This window comes from Pinus tabuliformis, chromosome 3_1, assembly GCF_031772625.1.
Source record: "Pinus tabuliformis cultivar Carrire ecotype Pingquan chromosome 3_1, CPIR1, whole genome shotgun sequence".
In the NCBI taxonomy this organism is placed as follows: domain Eukaryota; kingdom Viridiplantae; phylum Streptophyta; class Pinopsida; order Pinales; family Pinaceae; genus Pinus; species Pinus tabuliformis.
Window position 1 is genome coordinate 702,942,788 of NC_142301.1, and position 15,431 is coordinate 702,958,218.

At 38.2% G+C, this 15,431-nt stretch overlaps 1 pseudogene; it reads right to left on the reverse strand.

Annotated features, from left to right (window-relative positions):
• Positions 1 to 1,535: 1,535 nt before the first annotated feature.
• LOC149189093 (disease resistance protein RUN1-like) lies at positions 1,536 to 10,106 on the reverse strand (annotated as a pseudogene).
• Positions 10,107 to 15,431: the final 5,325 nt, after the last annotated feature.

Sequence of the window (15,431 nt, forward strand, 5' to 3'; positions counted from 1 at the left end):
TTGTACAAAAGCATAGTTGGCAGCCTCATGTATTTGACTGCAACTAGGTCGGATATAATGCATGCTGTTAGTTTGATTTCCAGATTCATGGAGAGGCCAAAAGAAGCACATTGGCAGGTAGCAAAAAGGATTCTGAGATATGTTAAAGGTACTAAAAGGTTTGACATTTTATATACTGTTTCAGAATGTTTAGATTTAATTGGATACACTGATAGTGATTGGGCTGGAAGTGTAGATGATCGGAAAATCACATCCGGTTATGTTTTTCACATGGGTTCAGGAGCCATTTCATGGGCTTCTAAAAAACAGCCTATTGTAGCGTTGTCTACAGCAGAGGCAGAATATGTGGCAACTACAACAACAACATGTCAAGCAATTTGGATGAGAAGGATGTTAAGGAGTTTATGCCAAGAGCAAGTAAAAGGAACTGTGATTTTTTGTGACAATAGTTCAGCTATTGCATTATTCAAGAATTCTGTGTTTCATAAGAGAATGAAACACATTGACACAAAGTTTCATTACATCAGGGAATTGGTAAACAATGGAGAAATTGTTTTAGTACATTGCAGAACTCAGGAGCAGGTTGTAGACATTCTGACCAAACCATTGAGGCAGAAAAGTTTTGAGTTTTTGAGGAAATGTCTGGGTATGACTGATAACCCAACAGTTGAAATTAAAGGGGAGTGTTGAAATACTAATTTCAACAGCTGCGTTTATTTCTAAAAACCGCCTGAGGATTCCCCGCACCACCGTTCACGGAAAGGTGGTATTTTTCGAGGGGGCAGCGAGCATATTCAACAGCTGACACGTGTCTGAGTGGTTTTGCAAGTACAGCTTTCCCCGGCGGGTAAAATTCAGTCAGAAAAGGCCGTGCGATATTGCTGATAGCCATAGGATTAACGTGGAGTAAAATCCATGGTTATTAAAAAAAAACATATCGCCATACTAAAGTAATTAATGTAATTTATTTCGGTCAGTAAATGTAGGTAAAAGCTTTTAATTTTATTAATTCACGGGTGTAAATTTTTTTACGGCACAAGTCAAACAAAAGTTATGTTCTGTTGTTCTTTTTTTGTTGAGGGTATTGTAATATACGCAGCAGTGCGAATGCCCTGTGTTTGTTGAGAATGAAAACCCAATACGCAGCAGTGCGTATGTAAGAAAAGTTTTTACACACAGTAGTGTAAACTTATACAACAAAAAAAACTACACAAAAATGTTGTTTTTTTGAGAGACAGAGTGTTTTGTAATGCACAGCAGTGCAAAGACAATGAGTTAATTTTTAAGCAGAGACAAAGTGATTTTTTTTTTGGAACTCCATCTGAAGAGTTCTTGGTGAAATCCCTTTGTGAGAGGAAGAATTTTGTAACATCAGTCTTGTTAATGAATACAAAGTCTTTTTAGTGTGTGAAACTCTGTTTTCCTGGGACAATTTTTTTCCTTTGTTTCTCTGTGTTAAGAAACAGAGCATTTTTCTCTGTTCATTTTTGTTCTGGAATGATCAGAAATTCCCAGCATTGGGAAGTTCTAAGATTTCAGAACTTGACAGGCAACTTTGATGGCACAAGGCTATTTCGAAAGTCCATCAAGAATACTTACAAATGATTGGCCAGACATATTATGAAGAAGATTCTCTGTGAAACGCCAAAGACGACGTGGATATTCTGGATTCTCGGCGATATCTCTGCCGAGGTCTCGTAGGTGGTCGTGCATTCTGAGACGGTTCGTACTGTCCACCTCCACCAGGCATCTGTTTTCCAGCTTCCAAAGACCCAGCAACCCTTCCCAGTCGGATCCATCCCATACTCTTATAGCGGTATCCCTGTCTTCTCCTATAAAGAAACAGGCTACGTCTAAGAATATTTGCTTCTCCTCTTCATCGAGAGCATCATAGCTAATTCTAAGTGTGCTTCGTATATCGTCCGGAAGTACTTTGGAGGTTTTCCGCAATTGCGCACTCCAATGCCTCAAATCATCTTTTCCACGAAGAAGCGCCCCAAGCACTTTAAGCGATAGTGGCAAACCATTGCAGACATGCAAAAACTTTTTAACCACTTCTTCAAATCCTATAACAGGACGGGGTTGACCGAAGGCATGCCAGCAAAAGAGTTCTTGCGAGTGCTCTGGATTGATGCCTTTCAGTGTGTAAATGGATGACTCTCCAATACCTGCGCTTATTATTGGGAATTTTTCTGGTAAAATTCCAAAAACAAATTAACTGCACACAGAGACAATGCTCTGTTTTTCTCCACAGGATCTTAGCACATGGAAGCTTTAAAATTTATGAGCAGACATAGTTTTTCTCATACAAAATAAAACTTGTATTCATTAATCAAAGAGAACTTCTGTTACAAATTTCTTCCTCACTCTCAGAGGGATTCACCAAGAAGATTTCAACAAAAAATTACTCTGTCTCCTCCTGAGATTTTACACTGCTGTGTGTAAGAATCTCTTTTACATTCACTGCTGTAAAAACAGACTTCAACTACAGAAAATTACTTTCACTGCTGTGTGGAAATTACACATAGATTTTTCTCACGCTGCTGCGTGTTCCTTTTTGCATATTCAAAACTATACATATGCACTATTGTGCCTCTCTTTACAAAATTACTTGGTCAACACAAAAAACATTACATATATATGACAACCAAAAGAAAATTTCTTCACGTTTTCACTTTCCATGCTGCCGTAAAATAAAAAACAATAAAATTTAAATGGTTTTACCAACTTTTACTTGTGCCCATACTCCCACTGATAGAAAATGATAAAATTAAAAACTTCACCAAAACATACCAACCCACAGTAAATTACATTTACTGTTTTACTGACAAAACTGGCGGTAAATGAAACTTTTACTTCACGTCAAATTCATTTGCTGCAGGCCTGTACGTCAACCGTTGACTTCAATTGGATCGCATCACAGAATCATAATCTGCGGGAGGAAAAATGGAACACTATTATATTGGTGCGATTTGCGATTGAATCGCATCGCAAAATCGCATTTGGCAGAATGGAAAAAAATGGAGCACAAGCATATGGTGCGATCTGCGATATGCGATCGGATCGCATCGCACCATCGCAATCGGAGAAATTAAGTGAACAAAACGGAGGATCCAAGCATGCATGCGATTTGCGATCTACGATCTCATCGCATCGCAAAGGTAAAGAAAAACAGTTTGTTGCAGTTGAAATTATATTTCAACACTCCCCTTTAATTTCAACTGCTGGGTTATCAATCATACCCAGACGCTTCCTTAAAAACTCAAAACTTTTCTGTCCCAAAGGCTTGGTCAGAATGTCCGCAACCTGTTCCTGAGTGCTGCAATGTTGTAAAACAATTTCTCCGTTGTTCACCAATTCTCTGATGTAGTGGAACTTTGTATCTATGTGTTTCGTTCGCTTGTGAAACACAGAATTCTTGGACAACGCAATAGCTGAACTATTGTCGCAAAAAATCAATGTTGTTGTTGCCTGCTCTTGGCATAGACTTCTTAACAGTCTCCTCATCCAAACCACTTGACACGCTGCTGCTATAGCTGCCACATACTCTGCTTCTGTTGTAGACAGGGCCACAATTGGCTGTTTCTTGGAAGCCCATGAAATTGCTCCTGAACCCATGTGAAAAATGTAACCGGATGTGCTTTTCCGGTCATCTACACTTCCAGCCCAATCACTATCGGTGTAGCCAACTAAATCTGAACTTTCTGAAAAAGTATATAAAATGCCAAATCTTTTTGTACCTTTGACATACCTCATAATTCTTTTTGCTGCTTGCCAATGTGCTTCTTTTGGCCTCTCCATGAATCTGGAAATTAAGCTAACAACAAACATTATGTCCGGCCTAGTTGAAGTTAAATACATAAGGCTGCCAACTATGCTCTTGTACACGCTAGGATCAAAATCCTTGCTCCTGTCCTCTTTCCTGAGTTTTAATCCCATTACAGTGGGAGTGATCGTTGCCTTGCTGTCCTGCATGTTAAATCTGCCCAACACTTCATTTACATATTTTGCCTGCCAAATAAAAATCCCATTTTCATTTTGATCTACTTCTATTCCTAAGAAGTATCTCAGCAAACCCATGTCAATCATTTCAAATTCTTATTTCATGACTGTTTTGAAGTTTTCAATGAGGTAGTCATCATTACCTGTAAAAATCACATCATCAACATACAACACTACAATTAAAATTTTACCATCCTTTTCTTTGATGTAGACGGTGGGTTCTCCCTCACACTTTGCAAATTCATTTTCCAGTAGATAGGAATCTATCCTACTGTACCATGCTCTTGGTGCTTGCTTCAGCCCATAAAGAGCTTTATTCAATCTGCATACTTTGTGCTCTTGGCCTTTCTTCTCATAGCCTGGAGGTTGTTCAATGTAAATTTCTTCCATTAACACTCCATTTAGGAATGCTGACTTCACATCCATTTGATAAAATTTCCACTTGTTTTGTGCTGCTATGGACAGAACTGCTCTCATGGTTTCCATTCTTGCAACCGGTGCAAAAGTCTCCTCATAGTCTCTCCCATACTGCTGCTTGTATCCCTTGACAACAAGTCTTTCCTTATGCCTTTCTATCTTGCCTTCAGCATTACTCTTGGTCTTATAGACCCATTTAACTCCAATGACTTCTTTACCTTTTGGTAGTTCAACCAAATCCCATGTCCTATTTCTCTCTATGGCATTGATCTCCTCATCCATAGATTCTATCCATTTCTTATTCTTAATTGCATCTCCGAAATGAATAGGGTCATCAACATGAAAATATAAATCAAATAAAGAGTTCATACCTTCATCATAAATATCACTTAGATTTCTGAATTTCTTACCTCTTTCATTTGGTGTGCAAGTGCTTGAGGATGCACTTAAATTTCCTCCTTGTGGTGTGCTTGGAGAAGTACTCTCATTTCTCCTCAAGGGTGTCTCTTGCTGTCCTTGTGTTGGCGCTGCTGTTTGGGGATGTGTTTCAGCTAACTCTTCATCATTTTCATCATGAGACAAACAGTTTTTAACATTAACTGTTTTCTCTATGCTTCCATCCCAAGTTTCCTCCTCGATGAATTGAACATCTCTGCTCACAAAAAACTTCTTGGTAGATGGGATATACAACTTGTAAGCTTTGGATTCCTCACTGTATCCAAAGAAAATACATTTCTCCCCTTTGCTGTCCAACTTCCTCCTTAGCTGATCTGGAATGTGTGCATAAGCCACACATCCAAAAACTTTCATGTGGGTGACTCCTTGCTTTCTCCCACTCCATGTTTCTTCTGGCACTTTGTTCATGACTGATTTTGTAGGGTATCTATTCAAAATATATACTGCACAATGTACAGCTTCAGCCCAATAGTCATTTTGCAAATGCTTTGCCTTTAGCATGTTCCTCGCCATATCCATGATTGTTCTGTTCTTCCTTTCAGCAACTCCATTCTGCTGCGGAGTGTACCTTGCTGTAAACTACTTGTGTATTCCATTTTCTCTACAAAAACGTAGGAATTCTTTGGAGATATACTCACCTCCTCTGTCAGTTCTCAAAACCTTGATACGCAGCGCACTTTGATTTTCCACAAGTGCTTTGAAATTTTGAAATTTTTCAAACACTTCACTTTTGTTCTTCAGGAAATAAACCCAAGTTTTTCTGGTGAAATCATCAATAAATGTTAGAAAATATTGGCTGCCTGCTAGTGATGGAGTTTGCATCGGTCCACATAAATCTGAGTGGACAATTTCTAAGGGTGCCTTTGCCCTTATGCTTTTCCCTGATGGAAAACTTTCTCTGTGTTGTTTCCCCAAGATACAACCTTCACAAAGGCTTTCCGGTTTCTCTATCAATGGTAATCCTCTTACCATTCCTTTTCTGCTTAGCAAGTTAAGACCTCCAAAGTTGAGATGTCCAAATCTCAAGTGCCACAACCAATTTTCATCTTTTGGTTGGCTTTGGAAAGCCTCTTGGGTAACTGCTGCAATTTCTTCATTTTTTTTCAAATCTGCCCTTATTCTAGGAGGGAACATCCTGTTCCTCATCATCTTCACTTCAACAATACATCTTTTGCTGGGTGCTCTATCCATGATGGTGCACACATCATTTACAAAGAAAACATTGTAACCCTTTTGAACAAGCTGTCCAATACTTAAGAGGTTACATCTCATTCCAGGAACATAATAGACATCTGCTATGGTTTTCTTTTCACCTTTCTTTGTAAATATTTTAACTTCTCCTTTACCCATAACAGAAATTTTTCTATCGGTCCCAAGTGTGACTTGTGACTTCACATTCTGATCTAAAGCCGAAAACAGGGCTATGTTTCCTGTCACATGGTTGCTGCAACCAGAATTTAGAAACCATATATCTTCACTGTTTGTTTCAGCCATATTACAAACTAACAACACATTATCTTGGCTGATATTTTCTCTAGTGATATTTGCACTAGATCTATCATTTATATCATGCTACTTTTTTCTACATTCATTGGCATAATGCCCATATTTTTTACAGTAATAACATTGGACATTGGATTTTTCATACCTTTGTCCTTGAGCATGATGTTGTCCACTTTGTTGGCTGCCGCCTTGGCCTTGGTTCTGATTTGGATTGCTGCCTCTTCCTTGAGCATTTGATAGACTGTTCTTTCCACCTCTGTTCTGGCTTTTGTCTCTTCCTCTCTTGTTTCCTCTGCCTTGGCCTCTTCCTCTTCCAAATGACATCTGGGTCTTGAAGGCTTGCTCTAGAGATGAGTTTTCATTTCTACTCAACCTCTGCTCATGTGTTATCAGTGATGCATGAAGTTCATCAACTGAAAAATTTGAGAGATCCTTTGTCTCTTCTATGGTGGTGACAATCACATCAAACTTTGAGGGTAGGCACCTCAATAGTTTCTCCACAATCCTCCTTTCTTCAAGAGTTTCTCCATGAGACCTTATCTGTGTGACCAGACCAATTGCTTGTGTGAAGAATGAGTCAATATTGTCTGACTCCTTCATGCACAGGTTCTCAAAATCTTTCCTCAGCAACTTTAGTTTTGCTGTCTTCACTCTCTCCATGCCTTGATAGGCTGTCTTGAGAGTTTGCCATGCTTCTCTGGATGTCTTGGCTGCTGCTATCCTTGGAAACACACTCTAATGCACTGCTTGATATAAAAAAACAAGGGCTTTTGAATCCTTCTTCTTATTGCTCTTCAACAGCTCTTTCTCTGCGTGAGTTAATCCATTAAACTCATCTTCATTTGCTGGCTCTTCAAATCCATATTCAACAAGTTCCCATAAATGTTGTGAGGCAAACAGAGCTCTCATGGTTATTGCCCAATAGTCATAGTTTTTTCCATTAAACTGTGGGAGCTGAGTATTAAAAATACCCATGCTAGTGCTGGTACTGGTGCTGGCCATTCTTGCACTCTAATCTATGCTTCAAATACCTGAATGTGTATTTAAAATAACTCACTGTTTCTTCAGCAGTAACACAAAAAAAACTAATCTGAGAAATACCTTGGATTCTTTTGCCTGAGACTTCACTCTGCTGGAGAAGTTGCAGCAAAAAAAAAACTCCTTCCTTCAGCTTTTTTGATGCCTTCAAAGAGCCTGGATAAGCTCCGATACCACTATTGGGAATTTTTCTGGTAAAATTCCAAAAACAAATTAACTGCACATAGAGACAATGCTCTGTTTTTCTCCACAGGATCTTAGCACAGGGAAGCTTTAAATTTTTTGAGCAGACATAGTTTTTCTCATACAAAATAAAACTTGTATTCATTAATCAAAGAGAACTTCAGTTACAAATTTCTTCCTCACTCTCAGAGGGATTCACCAAGAAGATTTCAACAAAAAATTACTTTGTCTCCTCCTGAGATTTTACACTGTTGTGTGTAAGAATCTCTTTTACATTCACTGCTGTAAAAACAGACTTCAACTACAAAAAATTACTTTCACTGCTGTGTGGAAATTACACATAGATTTTTCTCACGCTGCTGCGTGTTCCTTTTTGCATATTCAAAACTATACATACGCACTGATGTGCCTCTCTTTACAAAATTACTTGGTCAACACAAAAAACATTACATATATATGAGAACCAAAAGAAAATTACTTATATATGAGAACCAAAAGAAAATTACTTCACGTTTTCACTTGCCATGCTGCCATAAAATAAAAAACAATAAAATTTAAATGGTTTTACCAACTTTTACTTGTGCCCATACTCCCGCTGATAGAAAATGATAAAATTAAAAACTTCACCAAAACTTACCAACCCACAGTAAATTACATTTACTGACAAAACTGGCGGTAAATGAAATTTTTACTTCACGTCAAATTCATTTGCTGCAGGCCTGTACTTCAACCGTTGACTTCAATTGGATCGCATCGCATAATCACAATCTGCGGGAGGAAAAATGGAACACTATTATATTGGTGCGATTTGCGATTGAATCGCATCGCAAAATCGCATTTGGCGGAACGGAAACAAAATGGACACAAACATATGGTGCAATCTGCAATATGCGATCGGATCGCATCGCACCATCGCAATCAGAGAAATCAAGTGAACAAAACGGAGAATCCAAGCATGCATGTGATTTGCGATCTGCGATCTTATCGCATCACAAAAGTAAAGAAAAACAGTTTGTTGCAGTTGAAATTATATTTCAACACAAGCACATCCTTATTGCGAGATGTAATTAAAATTAAGCTACCTACATCAATAGTATCTTTAACCGGTGCACATAATGCATCCATTTGATCCATATGATCAATATCATCTAAAATGATACGAGCCCGTTGAGAAACTGTTTTGAGCCTCTCTATACCTTCATCAACGTTGTTTATTTGTGCATTCCATTGAATCAACTCCTTAAGAAGGCTACTCTGCAGGGAAGGTAAAGATGTGGATCTGGTATCAAATAAGAAGCAAGATCGACTGTAATTTGATCTCTCTCAGTTGAACAACTGTTTAGCGAGGGTAGTTTTTCCGACCCCACCAAGACCTACAATTCCTAAAACTTTAGCCTTCTGGCTTTGCCACTGCAGTAACAATGTCCTGTCCACATCTTTTATTTTCTCATCGAGGCCAGTAGGATATTTAGCAATGTTCAAAGGTGGTTTGCGAACCTGTTTCAAAACTTGTTGGACTACCTCCTCGACCTGCTGCCACTCTTCCCTGAACAATATTCACAATCACAGTTAATTGCCTAATAAGACACATCTACGTAAATAATATGTGATATACTTATCAATCCAGCAATGTACAAAACTCAAATAATAGGGAGAGTTGGAGGCTCTTACTTGTCCTTCAGCTCAAAACCGCTTATATCTGCCACGCCAGAAAGAAAATTCCTCCATTTTTCTATTGTGCTGGGGTCATATCGTGGTTGAGAACCAAATGTTCTCTTCCTTTCGAGCACGCCCAGAGCTCGCGCATAAACTCCATCTTCGCCTCGCGTCCACCGAAGATTTGCGGGCCCGACTTTGTAGAAGACCGTAATTATTGCCGACCCCGACTCCAACATCTGTACCAGCTCGTCGAGGCACCAGTTGATTGAGCATATCGCGGAGAAAAAATTGCAACATGCACTGGGCTGTTCGAATAGCCCCTTCGATCTGAGGATTCAAGCCCTCGCCTCTTTCCAATTCTTGTTGGTCCAGAAAAACTGTCAATCCAAGACTTTTAAGGCGATAGTAGATATGGGTAGCGAGTCCTTTCTTGACATCAGGGCCGCGGTGATTCAGAAAGGCATCATAAACATAGCAGTTGTTATTGCCATGGGAGGGGGCCGTGGAGGTGGATGCTAAGGATGTACCGTCAAGGGATGGGGTAAAGTCTGCCATTAGATACAGAATAAAAAGGAAGCAAGATAGAATATATTTTGTAGAGATTGAGAAAGTGCGCTGAGCCTCAATATTTGCGTCTGAATGATTAAGGAATGCAGAGAATTTACCAGCTACGTCTTTGCTACTCTTTTCTGTGTATCAAGACCTCAATAGTTGGGCACACGATTGAAAACAAAACAGCTCTGGTATCTGGTTGATTACTGCGCTTCTTATTTCCTTGAGCAAATCAAGTGGCGATATACCTTAATCTGAACGATGGAAGCATGAAGTTTCCTGCCAATTTCCCCTTCCTCCCGTCACAACATTATTGACCATTCCCATCTATCGGTTCCTGTGCGCAAAAAGCGTTTGGCAGACCTGCGTAATTGGTACGATCTTTCCCTCATCTGGTACGATCTTTCCCTCACTTATGGTTTCCCTCACCGATTCTTTTCTTCTGTTCAAGATGGCTTCTTATGGTGGTCCGCACAATGCCCCTCTTGGCATGCTCTTTTCATTCTCACTTGCTGGCATATTTGGAAGTGGCGGAATGGTCGTATTTTTCAGGGCAGCTGTCAGCCTCTTGACTCCATTCTCATTTCTATTTCGGGGTTCATGCCCTCTTCGGCATAAGCGGGCCATCTTCTGCCCTTCTTTTTATCTGTTTATGTTACAGTCATGTGCTCCATTATGTAATATCTACAGGTCACTTTCTAGACGGTTACTACAGATTTCACATGCTTCATCGCATGTGCTCCATTATGTATTCTCTTCAGGTCACTTTCTGGACGGTTTCTACAGTTTCCATATGCTACATCCCGGATGTTAACAGCAGTTTACCTATTTGAGGATTTCCGGACAGCCACAACAATTGTCTCTTTTGGGGAATTTCACTCCATTCATATATATTTTTTGCTCAATATGACCGAGATTTTCAAATCCTATATATTTCTGATCATTATATATCCTTAATATAATCTATATCACTTTTTTTCTCTGAAAAAAAACTGAGTTGATTTTCCTGCGCAAATCTGCTTTACCACACGGATAAGATTCCTTTATTTGGGACCCAATTCTTTATGCAATTTGGTAGTGGAGCCGTCCATTTGAATAGACTATTCGTGCGTAACAGTTGGCTGGTTTTTATTGTTATTTTAGTTTCTGACCAATATCGTTCGAGATTGGATTCATATTTTAGTTTTTACAAAGATTGCACGTGATTTTATGGACGATATTTTAAAGGTTGGTGGTCACTTATAACGATGGTTGTGGTTCTTGCAACCTTCCATTTGGACGTCCTTTGCAAGTGATTGGACATTATAACATGTTAACCATGTTGTAGATTTTTTTTAATATTGTTATATTATTTTTAAGAATATTTTTTTAAATAAATTTATTTTTATTATAATTTTTTTTTTTTAAGGTTTATAAACGATTTCCCCCTTAATTATAAATGAAGAGTTTAATCACTTTGAAAAAGTCCATAGGGCATTCTATTTTTACATATTACATGTATTTTTACATATTACAACATGATAACTTAAGATTCTAAAATTTCTGCCAAAATTAATCAGAATAATTGTCCAAAAAAGTGTAAAAATGTCTAATGTTTAGGTTGCTATGTTATATATAGTGAATTGTAATAGCAATTGTCCGAAAAAGTGTAAAAATGTCTAATGTTTAGGTTGCTATGTTATATAGTGAATTGTAATAGCTTTTGCTCAATTCATTAATCAAGATCATTGATTTGTTTCAAAATTCCATGGAAAATACAAGTTACACTTCAAATGTAAACTTGTTATGATTGTTTTGAATGAGATGTTTATTTACCAGCATAGATCCATCTTAAGTAGGGATCTAACATGAGCCAAGAAGGATCAAATTTCTTCACATTCAAACTTTTTTAGAGTGCAAAATATAATGTGTTATTTTTCATTATTTAAATTGTATTTTTGAATGCTAAATATAGTATATATAAGACCAAATAAAAATTTTAACCATAAAAAAATGATTTTTTTTCTATATATAGATATATATATGAAGACAAAAATTAGTTAACATAGATCTTCAAATAGTTTATTTAAATATCTTGTTGAAATATTCTTGAAAAGTATAAGATTTAAACATCTGATTCACACATTTGTTTTTGAAATTATAGCCAACATTATTTTTCTATTTAGAACATAATTTTTATTTTAAACAGGGACCTACAGACGGAAAAACTTACACATCTCCTCATACTGGGTTGTAGAATGAGCCTCCCAACTCAAAGATGCATTTAATAGGTTCATGTCTTAGAAAGACAATAATGGGGCTCATCTCTATCCTTCTTCCTTGTGTATCATCAAATACCTTCTATTAAATGTTCACCTATGTGTTCCATTAATCCCCTCTACATGTCCATCCACCAGCTTGTCATCTCCTTCTAATTTATATGTACTTTTTGTAGTTCGGCCATGTACCAATCCTTTGCCAATTCTCAAATATACTCCTATACTGGCTATCAATTGGGATGTCATTTCCACAAACATCAAACTTGTGAATATTGTATTCTACCATAGTGCAAATCTCCATCTATTTTAGGGAAGCAATAATGAAATATAAAAATGCAATTTAAATGTTTTCTTAGTTATCCATTGTAGGGACTCAAGATTTGGAAAATCACATGACTTTAGGCCATGTTTTCCAATCATCCACTAAAGCTTTTTCTGCATTCTCTTTTTATCACAATACATTTGTGAATGTCTCCAATGTTTATCTATGTAATATTATTTTTTCTTGATATGGTTAAAATGGACCAAGCCCATGGTATTTACGTGGTATCTGCCTATTTTATTGCCTTCATTATTTTAGGGGAAACAATAAAATAAGGTTTTTAGATATTCCATCAAGCCTATAAAAGGGGATAGGAGCTAAGCATTTGGAGCATCCTGAGTTGTCTATCTATTTTGTCTTTGTTGAGAACTTAGTGAGGTCGGTTCTATTTTGATCCCAAGGAAGAAAAGCTAGTGGGTGTAATTTTTCTCATGGATCCATCCAAGGTCCATGATTGTGCTCCAGTGTCTTTGATTTCTCATTTGATGAACAATAATGCATGTCATTATATGGACATGCACTATTTTCTTTAGTGAATAATATAAATAAAGGGTTGCATTTCCACACACTGTTTGTGCTCTTGTTTCTTACTAATTTTTTTTTATTAAAACATTAAAGTGTGTTATATCCATTAAAAATTTTCAACGTTTGAAATCTTACCATGATATCAGAGTTGTGTTTCCTACCAACGTGAAGGTTTTAAGCAGCTAATTTTAGTGAAATTTATTCTCAAGTTTTGCGCTACCAGTTCGAGGAAATCATTCTGATTTATATTGAGGTGAAGGATTTCGCAATTGAAAAAAAAAATAAAAATTTTGTGGTTGCATTAGTTACAAGCCTATACCCAAGGGTTGACCACGACATTCAACAAGATCGCGGATCTCTACGTCAAGACAGGTTGCAATAAGAAAGAAAAGACAGGTTGCAATAAGAAAGAAAAGGTTGTGTGGTGATCACAGCACCTTGGACGCAACATAAGAGCAAGGGAACACCATTGTGTTGCGCATAGCTCGCAGCACATGCCGGTGAACAAATTTTCAACACCGCCGGGAGAGCGGTGATTTGGTCGCACTGAAGGATCGAGCAGGGGGTCAACATTGTCGGGAAAACTGCGTGAGGCCATCGGCGATTTGGCCGCATTGAAAGAGCTCTCGTAGGTGGTCAATTTGGCCTTCCACTAGCATTCGGTCATATGGTGGTCCAATACACTAACTCGCAAGTGTGAGGGTTCCATATAGACAACACACCAAGGATGAAGGGCTGAACGACCACGTGCACAACAGCTTGAGCCTCAGATTCAATTCGTCAGTCAAAAAACTGGTCGTGTAAGAGCAGAGGAGGTTGAAGGCAGTAGGCACCACGTCATAGATCAGTGGAACCATAACCCATCGCAACATAAACTACAAAGTGTAAGCCACATTCCAACAACTGCCAAATTTCGAAGACTGACCATACTTTGTTGCAGAAAAGGATCTAGCGTTGTGGAGACAGGGATGAGAGTGGATACAGGCATGAAAGGCGATTTTCTCGTTCGCGGGTGGTGATTACAAGGTAGAGTGCAGTGGCCTTCAGGTCTCAGGAGAAGAGTCGAGCGACCACGGATTGATGCATCATGCTGGGAATCAGCTGCAAAGGCCCAATTAATATTTTTTGGCCGAAAGCAAACCATGGAGCTGAATCATTAATTTTCTTAAAGGGGCCAAATATTTAAAAAGGCTAAGGTTTGAGAAGAAAAGATGCAGAGGATTATATTCTTAAAGCCATATACATATTCCGCTTAGAATTATTAAAACCAGCGAATTTCTTTAAAAATTTAATGAAGGTCGTGAATTATTATTAAATCTCAAAATCATATCTCTTCAATTAAAGGGCCAATTTTTTGCAAGGAGCCGAGCCACATTGCTGGTGCGAATTCGTGGAAAGTTAATTTTGTCTCAGTGGTACAGGTCAAGATTAATTATAATTTCTGAAGGAGCGAAGACAAAGAATTGCTCTTGCAGGGTTCGATTTACGCATCAGAGGCACATTTCTTAAGCAGTGGCCGAATCATCCGTTGAGACAATCCCACACAAAAACAATTTTTTTTTTTACAAGATAATGGAATTTTCTAAGAGTCGAGCTGACCCCTACCATACCATTCGTTCAACTTAATTTACCAGAGTTTTTTTATCGAATTTATGCATTGTAAGGAACCAATCTAAACGCTGAAGCATATTCTCTATTTCCCATGTCATCGAGTTGTATGGTGAAGTATGATTTTCCAGGGAGTATAAAGGCCAAGACTTATTTGCAAAGAGGAAATCAATCTCTATCTTGAAGAGAGCCAAATTATTTTTGTTTCAGTAGTGAAGCTAAGAGGCTGAGTTGTGCATCTGATAGGATGACCAAATTCTAAAGAAGTTCCAGATCTGAATATTGAAGCAATCTGGATAATTTGGGGTTCGACCTTCAGTAGCACTGTAATCAGATTTTTGCCTTGCCTCAGATATTTACCTCATTGTTTACATGTAAGTTATTTGAAAAAATCTCTGTGTGGGAAGTCAAAGAGCATGTGCACAGGAAAAATCAGGGTGGGCGTCGGCCTTAACAACAACACATTATGGTCGAGGCGCTAGATACCATGTCCAACAGGTGCGCAGAGTGAATCAACATGGGCTTCAGCATTATCAACAACGCTCTAGGGATCACAAGTTTCCCCGGTGTATTTAATGGAGTATATTTGAGGGTGCGTTGCATATCCGGAATGGGGTGAGTCGATTTGTAAGAGAATATTTGAGTTGGTGGCGTCGCTCCGGTATGTGGAGGTTGTTTCCTTAGAATAAACTTAGATGATCCCAGTTTTCCAATAAACAATAAACTTAAATGATCCCAGTTTTCCAATAAACTAGAGTCTCTCGAGAAAGCTTGGAATCATCGCATCGTAGCGGCACCAAGGGCTATAACATCTGGGCATTGGGTCAAATTGTAGAAGGGGACTGCCAATATTGATCCATACATATTGTGGAGACGACGAGGTGGTTGTGTTGTGGAGACCAGTGATT